The following is a 13713-nucleotide window of genomic DNA, read 5'->3' on the forward strand; positions in this document are numbered from 1 at the left end:
CTTTGTGTCCCTTGCATGGCCAATGCTCCCATCCTATAAACCGTGAAGCTTATTTGTTTCTATTGGACTAATAATAATAATAATAATAATAATAATAATAATAATAATAACTTTATTTTTATACCCCGCCCCATCTCGGGGCGGCTTATATGGGGCCTTGCCCGATAAAACAATCAAATATCAAAACAGCAATAAAACAGTTATCCAATAAAAACATCAATTACAGTAAAAACACTGGAGACTAATTCATGTTCCAGGCAAAGTGCAACATGTGCCGAAATAGGCCGAAATGGGGAAGGTAATTTCACAGTTGAAATGGACAAAGTGCAATATAGCACTGGCAACACCTCGAGAATGGGGCTATTATAAAATGGGCAGGTAGATCAGTCCGACACCAAATTAAGTATGAAAGGCCTTTTGAAAGAGCCAGGTTTTTAAGCCAGGACCAACTCTTCCTAGACTTGGAAGATCCCACTTCCAGTCCCCAAATGCATTAGGACCCACCTTTTATGGCTTGAAAAGTGTTAGTTTCATATAGTTTTTCAGGGAAAATGTAGAAGAGTAGAAGAAAAACAAGAGTTGCAACCCTCCAAGGTCCAAAGATGTTCGACAAGCACCTATTAAGTAGGACACCGGCACATCTTCCTTATGGTACTATAAACGTATTAATATGTAATGACCTAATAAATATTAATAAGAGCTCATATCTGTTGAGAGAGGAGTTTACATCTCCTTAGAGTTTAATTAACACAAAGACTATATTAATTCTGGGTTGGCTCCTGGGCTGGAGGGACACCTCAGGAAATGCGGGAAACCAAGCAAAACGGGGACTGCGTTTAGAAAAACATACACTTCCGCATCTCATTTTGTCCTTTTAAGTCTCCATAAAGAAAAGAAAAACACAGATTGAGCAAGCGGCAGCAAAACCAATATTTTTCCGCGGCTCCCTCCCTTCCCCCAACCTTGACAATATTGACTTAAATTGCATCAGTCGGGGATTATTCTCCTCTCCTGCTATTTCTCTGGCATTTCTGCGATCCGGGAGAGAACTTCGAGCCGTATCTCCACCATCTTATCGATACAAGTTTAACACAGTGTGATATTTTCAAGATTTCTGACAGGCGGGAATGTCAGGGAAATGCCACCGTCCTCTGCTCCGTTTGATGGTGGATTTGAAAGCCGCCACGCTCTTTCGCCTTTTTTTCATTTAATTTGAAAAGAACTGGATGTGATGCTCCCTCACCAGGGATATTACTTTGGCTAGTACACTCCTCGACTAACTAGCCATTGTTTTGGTTGCTCTGGGTGGATTTTCTTGGAGGGAAGTCCATTTCCCCATTAAATATGTCATATTGCCATCTCCAACTGCCTCTAATTAAAAGCTTTTCAATTCTAATAACAACTAAATGTTATTAGAAGGAGGGAGAAGGCATGACATCTATGGACAGATGGAGAATCTGGATTTCCATACAAAGTGTCCTGATGTGCCAAATGTATTTCTGACAGCTCTAGATGCCTGTCAATCCCATGCACGGGAAAATGTCTTTGGGAATTCAAAATAGGATCCAAAGCACACATTAAATAAGCATGAAACTGCAGCAAAACAGTGGAAAGAGGCCTTAAAAGTCCCTCTTTGTTGAGCATTATTGAGAAATAGTAGCTCCTTCTGCAAAAACTCTGGATGCATCTACACTGTCGAATCCATGCAGTTTGACACCACTTTCAATGGTAAGGAAACTAGGAGTTGTAGTTATTATTTATTTATTTATCTACAGTATTTATATTCCGTTCTTCTCACCCCGAAGGGGACTCAGGGCAGATCACAATGTATATTCAATGCCATATGACATACTGACAGAAACAGAGACAAAGACACAGAGGCAATTTAACATTTTCCAGCTTCTGGCTTCATGAGGGTATGCGCGATTCCGGTCACATGCTGCTTCATCATCCATTGTGACACTGAGTCCTTGATGGATTATTTCCTCATTCTTCCACACACTGCTGGACGATTTTTATGGTGTCATAAATTAATTAAATTAGCCTCCCCGCATAAGCAGTACCTACATTTCTTACTTGAGAGATGCAACTATCTTTCGGGTTGAATAAGTTGAATAAGATCTTCAGCCTTTTCTGGCCAAACGTGCTAAAATCTCATGATTCCATAGCAGTTAAAGTGGTGTCAAACTGCATTCCTTTAATAATGTATCAGTGGTTCCCAACCTTTGAGCCTCCAGGTGTTTTGGACTTCAAATCCCACAGTTCCTAACAGCTGGTAAATTGGGATTTCTGGGAGTTGAAGTCCAAAATACCTGGGGGCCCAAAGGTTGGGGACCACTGGTAGATGCACTCAGGTTTCTGTTCACTTAAACATTAAAGGACCTCCTCAATAATATCCCGCGATCCCCCTGGGTTGCCCCACTAACAATCAAGGAGGATTTCCAGTCCACATGGAAACAGGCAATAACAACAAAAATCTTGTCACTGGGGGTTGGTGCTCATCTCCATTTCTAAGCTGAAGAGCCAGCATTGTCCATAGACACCCCAAGGTCATGTGGTTGGCATGACTGCATGGAGCGCCGTTACCTTCCTGCCGGAGCAGTACCTGTTGATCTACTCACCTTTGCATTTTTTTGAACTGCTAGGTTGTCAATATCTTTACCTTTACCTACTGGTGCTACACTAAACTACAACTCTCAAAATCCCATTGCATGGAGCCATGGCAGTTAAAGTGGTGCCAAACATCAATAACATTATGTAACAAAATTTGAAATAATTTCCTGTTCCTGGTTTGAAAGTGTTATTTCCCATTTAATTGTCTGGTCCTTACTTTGAAAGAAGTTATAATTCAGAAACTTCCTTTTTGTGTCTGCCACAAACTACGTTGAATTGGTTGAGACTCGATGAACATTGATTGAAAATCTAGATGTCCCTCCAGGATGTCCCTCCTGCAAAAAAAAGGGTTTTTTGCAGTTGAATACATGTTTTCCATGTTTTATTATAGAACCAATTAGGAAATAATGACATTTATAACACAGGAACAAAAATCATGTTACATAGTGTAATTTGGCAGTGTAGGTGCGCTTTGAGTTTTAGTCTAGACATCTGCCTTGATGGGATCTTGAACCTTGGTAGTCCTTCAATTAATTGAAGAGCAAATGCTATGGCCATCACGCAGCCCTCCTAACTGGCCTTCAGTGCAAATAGTATTTTACATGATATTTTAATCTGTGGCTCTGCAGTGCCTTTTCAGGCTGCTGCGGGTATTTCTGCCCAGACGGGCACCATTTTTCATTGGGTTTCGTCCTGGAAGCAGAGGAGATGACTGTCGAGTTTGAAAATAAGCTGCAGAGTTTTATTTTCTCTGGGAAGCTGGACGTTTACCCTTGAGAGTGACAGGTATGAAATGTCCCTTTTCACTTTCCCTCTGTAGTTGTGGATCTCTATTTGAGTGATTGATCTGGCGCATTACGGCGTGTCTCAGCTCCGCAGCGCTGACATCGAATAGACTGAAAAATATTCCAAGGTGTGCAGCTGAGGTGGCAACGTTGGAGCCCGGAGCTGGAGCCTTCGGAGACAGAAGCATCTATTCCCAGCCCATGAGAAGGGAAGGATTTTTCTGGCGCAAACTCATCATCCCACATTTTTCCGATAAATTGGCATTTCACCTTGGAAATATTTAGTGAGAAATCCAGCTGTTCCAGGCATAGTTTGAAGCTGCACTGGTTGAGACCTGGAGTGGATCTACACTGTAGAATTAATGCAGTTTGAGACCACTTCAACTGCGATGGGTCAATGCTATAGAATCATAGGAGTTTAGAACTTCCTGTTCAACAGGGGAACTCTCTGCCTCAAAGTGCAGTGGAAGCTCCTTCCTTGGACGTTTTTAAACAGAGGCCATCTGTCAGGGGTGCTTTGATTGTGCCTTTCCTGCATGGCAGGGGTTGGACTAGATTACCCATGCTGTCTCTCCTGACTATTCTGATTCTATAATTCTATGACTCTAAGAGTTGTAGTTTCAATAGGTCTTGAGCTTTCTCTGCCAAAGAGATGCTACATCAAACTATGGGCTCGGGCTGTGGCGCAGGCTGGAGAGCCGCTGCAATGAATCACTGCAATGAATCACTCTGACCAGGAGGTCATGAGTTCGAGGCCCGCTCGGAGCCTATGTTTGTTTGTCTTTGTTCTATGTTAAAAGGCATTGAATGTTTGCCTATATGTGTAATGTGATCTGCCCTGAGTCCCCTTCGGGGTGAGAAGGGCGGAATATAAATGCTGTAAATAAATAAATAATAATAAATAAACTATAGTTCTAATGATTCCATAGTACTGAGCCATAGTAGGTGAAGTGGTGTCAAACTGCATTAATTCTGCAGTGTAGATGTACCCCAAGGCATATCAATAAGGACTTTATTTACGTATTTCTGGGAGTTCCATCTTAATATAAGGGCTTATACCTGCAAGAAATAAAATTGGGCAGTTTTATGGCATCCATGTCTAGTTTTTTTTCATGTCAGGAGCAACTTGAGAAACTGCAAGTTGCTTCTGGTGTGAGAGAATTGGCTGTCTGCAAGGACGTTGCACAGAGGACGCCTGGATTTTTTTTTATGTTTTGGCATCTTTGTGGAAGGCTTCTCTCATGTCTCCGCATGGAGCTGGAGCTGACAGAGGAAGCTCATCTGCACTCTTCCCACGTTGGATTCGAACCAGCAACCTTCAGGTCAGCAACCCAACCTTCAAGTCATAAGTCCTGCCGGCACAAGGGTTTAACCCACTAGTAAAGGGAAATATTATGTTGGGCTGTGGCACAGGCTGGTCAGCAGCCAGCTGCAATAAATCACTCTGACCAAGAGGTCATGAGTTTGAGGCCAGCCCGTGTCAGGGTGAGCACCTGATAATTAAAAATAAAATGTAGCCCCTGCTCGTTGCTGACCTATGCAACCCAAAAGATAGTTGCATCTATCAAGTAGGAAATTTAGGTACCACTTATATGTGGGGAGGCTAATTTACGACACCATAAAATCATCCAGCCGCTGTTGGAATGAGGAAGTGCCGTCACAGTGGATGATGAAGCAGCTGCTCCCCCAGTGGCCAGAATCAAGCATACCCTCAGGAAGCTGGAAGCTGGAGAAGGTTTAAATTGCCTCTGCGTCTGTCTCTGTCTCTGTTCTATGTTATATGGCATTGAATGTTTGCCTTTTATGTGTACAATGTGATCCGCCCTGAGTCCCCTTCGGGGTGAGAAGGGCAACATATAAATACTGTAAATAAATAAATAAAAATAAATTATGCAACAGCATCATATAAATGTGTTTAATATGCTTTGATGTAAAATGACCCAAATGCATGCAAGCAGTCTTGCTAGTGTGTTAATGTATATTTTAGCACTGCACACACAGCCCTTCCTATTGCCTCTACTGTTTACCTGTAATACTGCATTAAATAAAAGTTATATATGATTCCGGCACTTTAGGATTTGCCTGCAGAATATTGTATTTGTGCCGAACCCATGCCTTTTTGCCCCAAGTTGAATGCATTTTCCAAAACAAAACAAAAATTCAGATGAAAGAAGGCACACACTAAGCTCTCATGGGCATTTCTTGTTTCCGCTCAAAAAGGTTGAATGAAATAAAGTGAGTTTTGAAATTTGAGAACAAAATTGAACAATTTTTAAAATCAGGCCGAGAGGGTAGGAAACATTTGATTTTTTTTTCATCCCTACATGGAAGACTGAAAGAGATGATGATTAAAACTTTTAAGTTGTAGCTTAAGCTCTATGTCTGGGGATGCTGTTGCTCTTTTGGCTGGCTGTTGATGTACATTGTCGGCCTTTAATAGAGTCTGTTCTTCTCCCCCAACTGTTGCATTATCTCTTAGGATGTGTGTTTACGGTGGATGAAGCTCAAATCCAGAGCCTAAGCTGCCACTTCAGAGGGATTTGGACTTTATCCGAAGCAAAGTGGGGCTTCTGCAGAGCCGACTGAAGCAAACAGGGCTTGCTTTGAATGCTCTGGGCCCGATCTGGACCAAGGCATCTCTGCAATGGCAAAGCAATGAATGGGTGGCTGTGAAATCAATGGGCCTTCAATCTAAAGGATCTGTTGGATGTTCTGAATGTATGCAACTTAAGGATACATTTCATGTTAGATTTATTTATTTATTTATTTATAGTATTTATATTCCACCCTTCTCACCCCGAAGGGGACTCAAGGCGGATCACATTGTACACATATAAGGCAAACATTCAATGCCATATAACATAGAACAGAGACAGAGACAGACGCAGAGGCAATTTAAACCTTCTCCAGCTTCCAGCTTCCTGAGGGTATGCTTGATTCCACCACAGGGGGAGCAGCTGCTTCATCATCCACTGCGACTGCAACTTCCTCATTCCAATGGTGGTTGGGTGATTTTTTTATGGTGTTGTAAATTAGCCTCCCCACATATAAGTGGTACCTAAATTCCCTACTTGATAGATGCAACTATCTTTCGGGTTGTTTAGGTCAACAATGAGCAGGGGCTATTTTTTATTATTATTATTTTAATTGTTGGGTGCTCACCCCGCCACAGGCTGGTCTCGAACTCATGACCTCTTGGTCAGAGTGATTTATTGCAGCTGGCTGATAACCAGCCTGTGCCACAGCTCGGTGTTAATGCAGTTTAACACTGCTTTGACTGCCATGGCTACATGCAATGGAAATCTGGGAACTGTAGTTTGGAGAGGCCCCAGCACATCAGCCTAAAGACCTGGTCAAACTGCAACTCCCATGATGGTATAGCATTGAGCAATAGGGGTTTAGTGTCATACTGAATTCATTAAACAGCACTACAATTCTCATAAGTCCACAGCACTGAACCATGGCAGTTAAATTGGTGTCAAACTGCATTAATTTAACAGTGCAGATGCACCCCAGGTTAAAGCTTTAACTATCTAGTAGAGTCAACTTTATTTCAATACTAGCTTGGGGACCCAGCACTGAAGAAAGCATTGTTTGTGTTGGGATGTTAGGCAATATCACTGAAGTTTGGACCAGATCTGTCGTTGGCTGGGTTCAGTGCTGTCTGGATAAGAGTGAACTACAACTCCCAGATCCGAGGTCAATCACCCTGAAACCAGGCCTATATACACAGTTGTCCATGTTGGGTCTGTGTGCCAAGTTTGGTCCAGATCTGACGCCAGCTGGATTCAGTGCTTTCTGGATGCAAGTGAACTATAACTCCCAAAATCAAGGTCCATTTCCACAAAGCCCTGCAGTATTTTCAGTTGGTCATGGGGCTTCTCTGTGCCAAGTTTGGTCCCAGTCCATTGTTGGTAGGGCTCACAGTATCAGTGAAGGTACTATAAGTCCCATTATCTATAGCAAATGTGGTCCAGATCTATCATTGGTTGGGTTCAGTGTTCTCTGGATGTAGGTCAAGTACAACTCTTGTAAATCATGGTGCCTTCTCCCCAAACTTCTTGTTCAGTTGCTGATCCATTCCTTTGTTTGCTGTGTGCCATAGGAAAGGATAGGAAAGGGTTAAGGGAGAGGCAGTGGGCGGGGTTATGCAAATTAAGGAACCCAGAGATGTCTATTCTGGAGGAGAAACAAAACATCTAGGATGAAATTGTCCCCACATGAAAGCTTTCACTTGGGTGGGGAGCAGAATGGTGTTTGTGGAGGACACTGGCAGGGTTTGGGCTACATGTTCATGGTGCTCACTATAACCTGGATGTCATTGGTGGGAGGGCCATTGGTGTAACCTGCTCAGTGGGAACTATAGCTGTTTGTGGAGGCCAGAGGCTATCTGTGTAAGTGGACACCTCCTCTACATACACACATACACATTTTTCACTTTTATTATGTGTAAGTAAAGTAAAGGTTTCCCCTGACGTTAAGTCCAGTCATGACTAACTCTGGGGGTTGGTGCTCATCTCCATTTCTAAGCCAAAGAGCCGGTGTTGTCCATAGACACCTCCAAGGTCATGTGGCCAGCATGACTGCATGGCACACCGTTACCTTCCTGCCGGAGCGGTACCTATTGATCTACTCACATTGGCATGTTTTCGAACTGCTAGTTTGGCAGAAGCTGGAGGAAACAGCGGGCGCTCACTCTGCTCCTGGGATTTGAACCTGGGATCTCTCGGTCTGCAAGTTCAGCAGCTCAGCGCTTTAACACACTTCACCATCGGGGCTCCTTTATTATGTGTATAGATTAATAATGTAAGTATTAAATGTCTTTAAGGCACTGGACCTGATGCCAAGAAATCATTTAGAATTCACATTACTGGTAACAGAGCACAACCATAGGGATGCACTACTATCCAATCCTATGGATAAAAAGGGAATTTTCCACGTTGAATCTTAAGTCTGGATGAAACTTAATTTCTGACTATTGCTGCCTCTGCCATTGAGACGCATAGACCTGGCTTGCAGTCAACCCATTTCCCCCATGTATGATCTCCGAGAAAGATTAATTGGAAATTGGAAAGGAAGACATCTCTCTCTCATTCCCGGCCCATTATAGCGAACGCCTCCAAGGTACAGACAGTTTGACATGAATTTCTGGAAAGAAACTTTTTCAACTCTTCCCTCCTGCCTTTCGGGAGATTGAATGGCAGCTGTCAGACGTGCCGGGAAGAGCAATGTCTCTTTAATTTGCCTCCAGAGATGAGAAATTCCTCAGCGACATTTAGTTCCCTCTCTGAAGGTGGAAAGGGTTTGGCTTTCTGAAGCCCCGTTTTTTGAAGCGCCGCCGTATAAGTATTCCATTTGCTCTCCTCTCGGGGGGACCTTTGGGGCTCCTCTTCAAATACCAGGGAACGCGGGCAGTGGATGGCGGCAAAAGGTCAAGGGAAAGTGGCATTTCGCAAATGGGAATCCGGGCACGTCGTCCACTGATGCACCCTAATATGGGCCTAATTGCCCAGCAAGGAAGCGTTTTCAGATCACCTTCGGAAAGCAAAGGCAGGCAGGCCCTTTTTCTGGGAAAAGGCGGCAGCTGTTGCCCTAATTTTGGAGAGCACTGTTCTCGTTTTGGCACGAGGGGGCACAGAAGAAGACAGATTGCATTTCCTGTGGCCACAAATAAGGATGGACAGGAATCAGAAGGCCTGCTTAAGGAAGACAGATCGCCAGCATCCCTCAGCATTGATACTTTTGGAGATTAGGAGCAGCATGAATACAAACCCAAGAGAGCATCCACAAGACTGCAGTGAAGGCACTTTGCAGGAAGAACACCATGTAGCAAAATTTTGTAATGGTGGCACAGTGGGTTGATCATCATCATCATCATCATCATCATCATCATCATCATCATCATCATCATCTTATGACAGGTATGGCTCAGGTGTTTATGGCAATACCATCAAGGCCATAAACACCTGGGCCATACCTGTCATAAGATATACTTGCTGGCATCATAAACTGGACATAAGTGGAACTGGACAATTTGGACAATTTTCCTTCAATTTTGTCAAGGAACTTTGCATGCAATGTTTTGTTGTGCCAGCTGTCAGCTCTAGTTTGTAGTGCGGTTTTCTTGTACTGGTTTTTTTGTCTGTTGTGCTTTGAGGAGTTTCTGATTTCTGACTTCAATCAAAGCAGGTTCTTCACTTTGCTTTACATATTCTGCCAGGGCATGTTCTTCTTCTTTGTTTCACTTGTAAGAGTCCTCTGCCACCTGATCTTCTAGGTAGATATAGCTGGTCAACATCACTGCAGGGGAATGGTCATGAGTTTTCTTGTTTTTCTGTCCAAATTGTCCAGTTCTAATTGTGTCCAGTTTATGATGCCAGCAGTATATCTTATGACAGGTATGGCCCAGGTGTTTATGGCCTTGATGGTGTTGCCTCCATTGAGCTTGCTTTTGAGAATTTTTCTGACCCTTTGTGTGTATTATTTGCTGAACACAGTTTTCACATGTTCATGCTTGATGTTGTCCAGCTGTAATATGCCCAGATATTTATAGGCCTCTGGCTGGTGACACTTTATTGTTTGACCATTAGGCATATTTATGCCCTCACTTTCAATGATTTTTCCTTTCTTCAATGCCACTGTCAAACATTTGTTCAAACCAAACTCCATGCTGATATCAGTGCTAAAAATTCGGACAGTGTTAGTCAGAGACTGGATTTCAGTTTCTGTTTTCCCATACAGCTTCAGGTTATTGTTGTTGTTGTTGTTATTATTATTATTATTATTATTATTATTATTATTATTATTATTATTATTATTATATAATTGTAATCATTCATTCTACAGTGTAGATACACCCCCACTTTCTTCTGTCTCCAACCTCCATGAGTTCTTCCTTGTATCTCAGCTTTCCATTTCTTTCACAATACATCAGTTACTTTGGGTTTTCATGTTATTCTGGACCTTGTTTACAGATGTTGGAATGTCCCTGGATATACTATGATACCTCAGGTAGTTAGAAATCCCTGGATGCTCTATGGCAGTGGTTCTCAACCTGTGGGTCCCCAGGTGTTTTGGCCTACAACTCCCAGAAATCCCAGTCAGTTTACTAGCTGTTAGGATTTCTGGGAGTTGAAGGCCAAAACATCTGGGGACCCACAGGCTGAGAGCCACTGTTCTATGGCCTTCTAGCAATTTGGTTGAAGCCTGGACAGGTGAATATGTAGGCACACATACATCTCTATAAATCAGTTATTGTGTTTTGGACTTACGTTGTAAGCCATTAACACAACATGAAAGTGGGAACTCTCAGCCATGAGCTCCAAGTGGTGAAACTTATGTCAGGTTGGGAGATCCACTGCGTAGAATATTTGCCTTGAGCAAGAAGAAAATGGATTTCCTTCTACCTGGCCCCTTTCAAGCACTATCCTGGGATTGCGTCATATCAGGCAGGAGAAATGTGTTTTAATATATAAAAAATAAATAAAATATGAGCACCTCCGATCCCTGCCTCTAGGATCATGGAGAGGGAAGTAATAAATAAAGGCAGTTGCCCAATTTCAGTCATTATTTTTTCCCAGTGGTGAGTGAACAAAGCAGACATGCAAAGAAAAGAAAAGCTGGATCAAATAATACGTTTGTAAGAAGAAATCCTAGTTTGAAAATATATGTTCTCTTTGGGATAACACAATGTAACACAATTTTTGTTCCTGGATTATAAATGTCATTTCTTCCTAGGTTCTATCATAAAAAATATGGAAAAGGTGTATTAAACTGCAAAAACTTTACAGGACATCCTGCAGCTCATTTTGCTATAGTTTTTCAATGAATCTCTCATTGAGTCTCAACCAATTCAACGTAGTTTGTTGCAGCCACAAAAATGAAGTTTCTGGAGTAGAACAACTACTTTCAAGATAAGGAAAAGTGTATAAAAATGCAAAAACTTTGTTTCTGCAGGACATCTTGCAGCTCATTTTGCTCTAGTTTTTCACTGAATCTCTCATTGAGTCTCAACCAATTCAACATAGTTTGTGGCAGCCACAAAAATGAAGTTTCTGGAGTAGAACAACTACTTTCAAGATAAGGAAAAGTGTATTAAACTGCAAAAACTTTGTTTCTGCAGGACGTCTTGCAGCTCATTTTGCTCTAGTTTTTCACTGAATCTCTCATTGAGTCTCAACCAATTCAACGTAGTTTGTGGCAGCCACAAAAATGAAGTTTCTGGAGTAGAACAACTACTTTCAAGATAAGGAAAAGTGTATTAAACTGCAAAAACTTTGTTTCTGCAGGACGTCTTGCAGCTCATTTTGCTCTAGTTTTTCAATTAATCTCTCATTGAGTCTCAACCAATTTAACGTAGTTTGTGGCAGCCACAAAAATGAAGTTTCTGGAGTAGAACAACTACTTTCAAGATAAGGAAAAGTGTATTAAACTGCAAAAACTTTGTTTCTGCAGGACGTCTTGCAGCTCATTTTGCTCTAGTTTTTCACTGAATCTCTCATTGAGTCTCAACCAATTCAACGTAGTTTGTGGCAGCCACAAAAATGAAGTTTCTGGAGTAGAACAACTACTTTCAAGATAAGGAAAAGTGTATTAAACTGCAAAAACTTTGTTTCTGCAGGACGTCTTGCAGCTCATTTTGCTCTAGTTTTTCACTGAATCTCTCATTGAGTCTCAACCAATTCAACGTAGTTTGTGGCAGCCACAAAAATGAAGTTTCTGGAGTAGAACAACTACTTTCAAGATAAGGAAAGTGTATTAAACTGCAAAAACTTTGTTTCTGCAGGACGTCTTGCAGCTCATTTTGCTCTAGTTTTTCACTGAATCTCTCATTGAGTCTCAACCAATTCAACGTAGTTTGTGGCAGCCACAAAAATGAAGTTTCTGGAGTAGAACAACTACTTTCAAGATAAAGAAAAGTGTATTAAACTGCAAAAACTTTGCAGGACATCCTGCAGCTCATTTTGCTATAGTTTTTCAATGAATCTCTCATCGAATCTCAACCAATTCAACGTAGTTTGTAGCAGCCACAAAAATGTAGTTTCTGGAGCATAATGACAACTTTCAAAGTAATGAACACATAATGAAATAGGAAATAACACTTTCAGACCAGGAACAGACAATATTTCAAATTTTTCTTACATAGTGTAATGGGACAGGAGAGGATTCCCAGTAGTGTATGGAGAGAGAGAACATGAGAGAAGGTCTCAGAATAACCTGCTCAAAACGTGAGGCGTTTGCATGGTCATCCTGAGCGGAAGGCCTTGCTGAGGCTGATCAATGGCTCCCCAAAAAGAAAGGAGGCAGCCGCCAAAGTAGGTCTTACTCTTCTAACATTCAAAGTAGGTCAAAAGTGAATAACAAGGGAGCCGTTGCCTCCGGAAGGTGAGAGGTGAATGCTGGCAGAGCAAGACCAAAGGTGCGCAAAAGTCTTTTCTTTTTCGCAAATTAGACAGTGGTTTCGTATGCAATTACGACATCTCCGTATGTGCAAGAGAGGGGAGGATTAGATGCATAAGAAACCCCCTTTTGTGCAAGTACTCTGTTGGCTCCTTGCTCATGGGGCGATGAATTGGTTCTGGGTTTGAGTCTGAACTTTAATAACTCTTCAACAGTCACAATAAAATGTGGACTGGTCTTGAAAGAAGCTCTCCAAAGGGAAGGGGATCCTAGCTCAAGTAAAGTTTCAGCACCTTGGAGAACTCCATTAAAATCTGGTCTAAAATCTGGAGTGGATTCATTGCTCCAGGGACTTGGATGACACCAACCTCATCTACTCCGAAGTGATATGTGAATAAGATTTGGGCCTCTGAAGGATGTTTAATGAATATATTTTACAATTATTGGGTAAGAGGGGTAGTCCCTGGTTCTGGTAATAGCCTTCCCATTATGTGCCAATTGCTATTATTATTATTATTATTATTATTATTATTATTATTATTATTATTATTATTATTATTTTATCACACAGCAAAGAAGAGTGATATGCTGGATTTCATATCACAAAATCACAAGTCGAACACTTCCCAAGTGTCTAGGACTGTGTGATGTATTATTATTACTATTAATTATTATTATTGTTATTATTATTATTATTATTATTTGAAACACAAGAAGATGAGTCCACAGCAGACACTCTCCTGGCTGTTGTATTGGATCACACGTTGGACACTTCCCAAGTGTCTAGGACTGTGTGATGTATCAGCGAATAATGCATGCAGATCCCATTATTATTATTATTATTATTATTATTATTATTATTATTATTATTATTATTAGCTGCGGTGGCACAATGGTTCAAACTTGTGCTGGTTGA

Source organism: Anolis carolinensis, unplaced genomic scaffold (assembly GCF_035594765.1).
Source record: "Anolis carolinensis isolate JA03-04 unplaced genomic scaffold, rAnoCar3.1.pri scaffold_10, whole genome shotgun sequence".
Classification (NCBI taxonomy): Eukaryota; Metazoa; Chordata; class Lepidosauria; order Squamata; family Dactyloidae; genus Anolis; species Anolis carolinensis.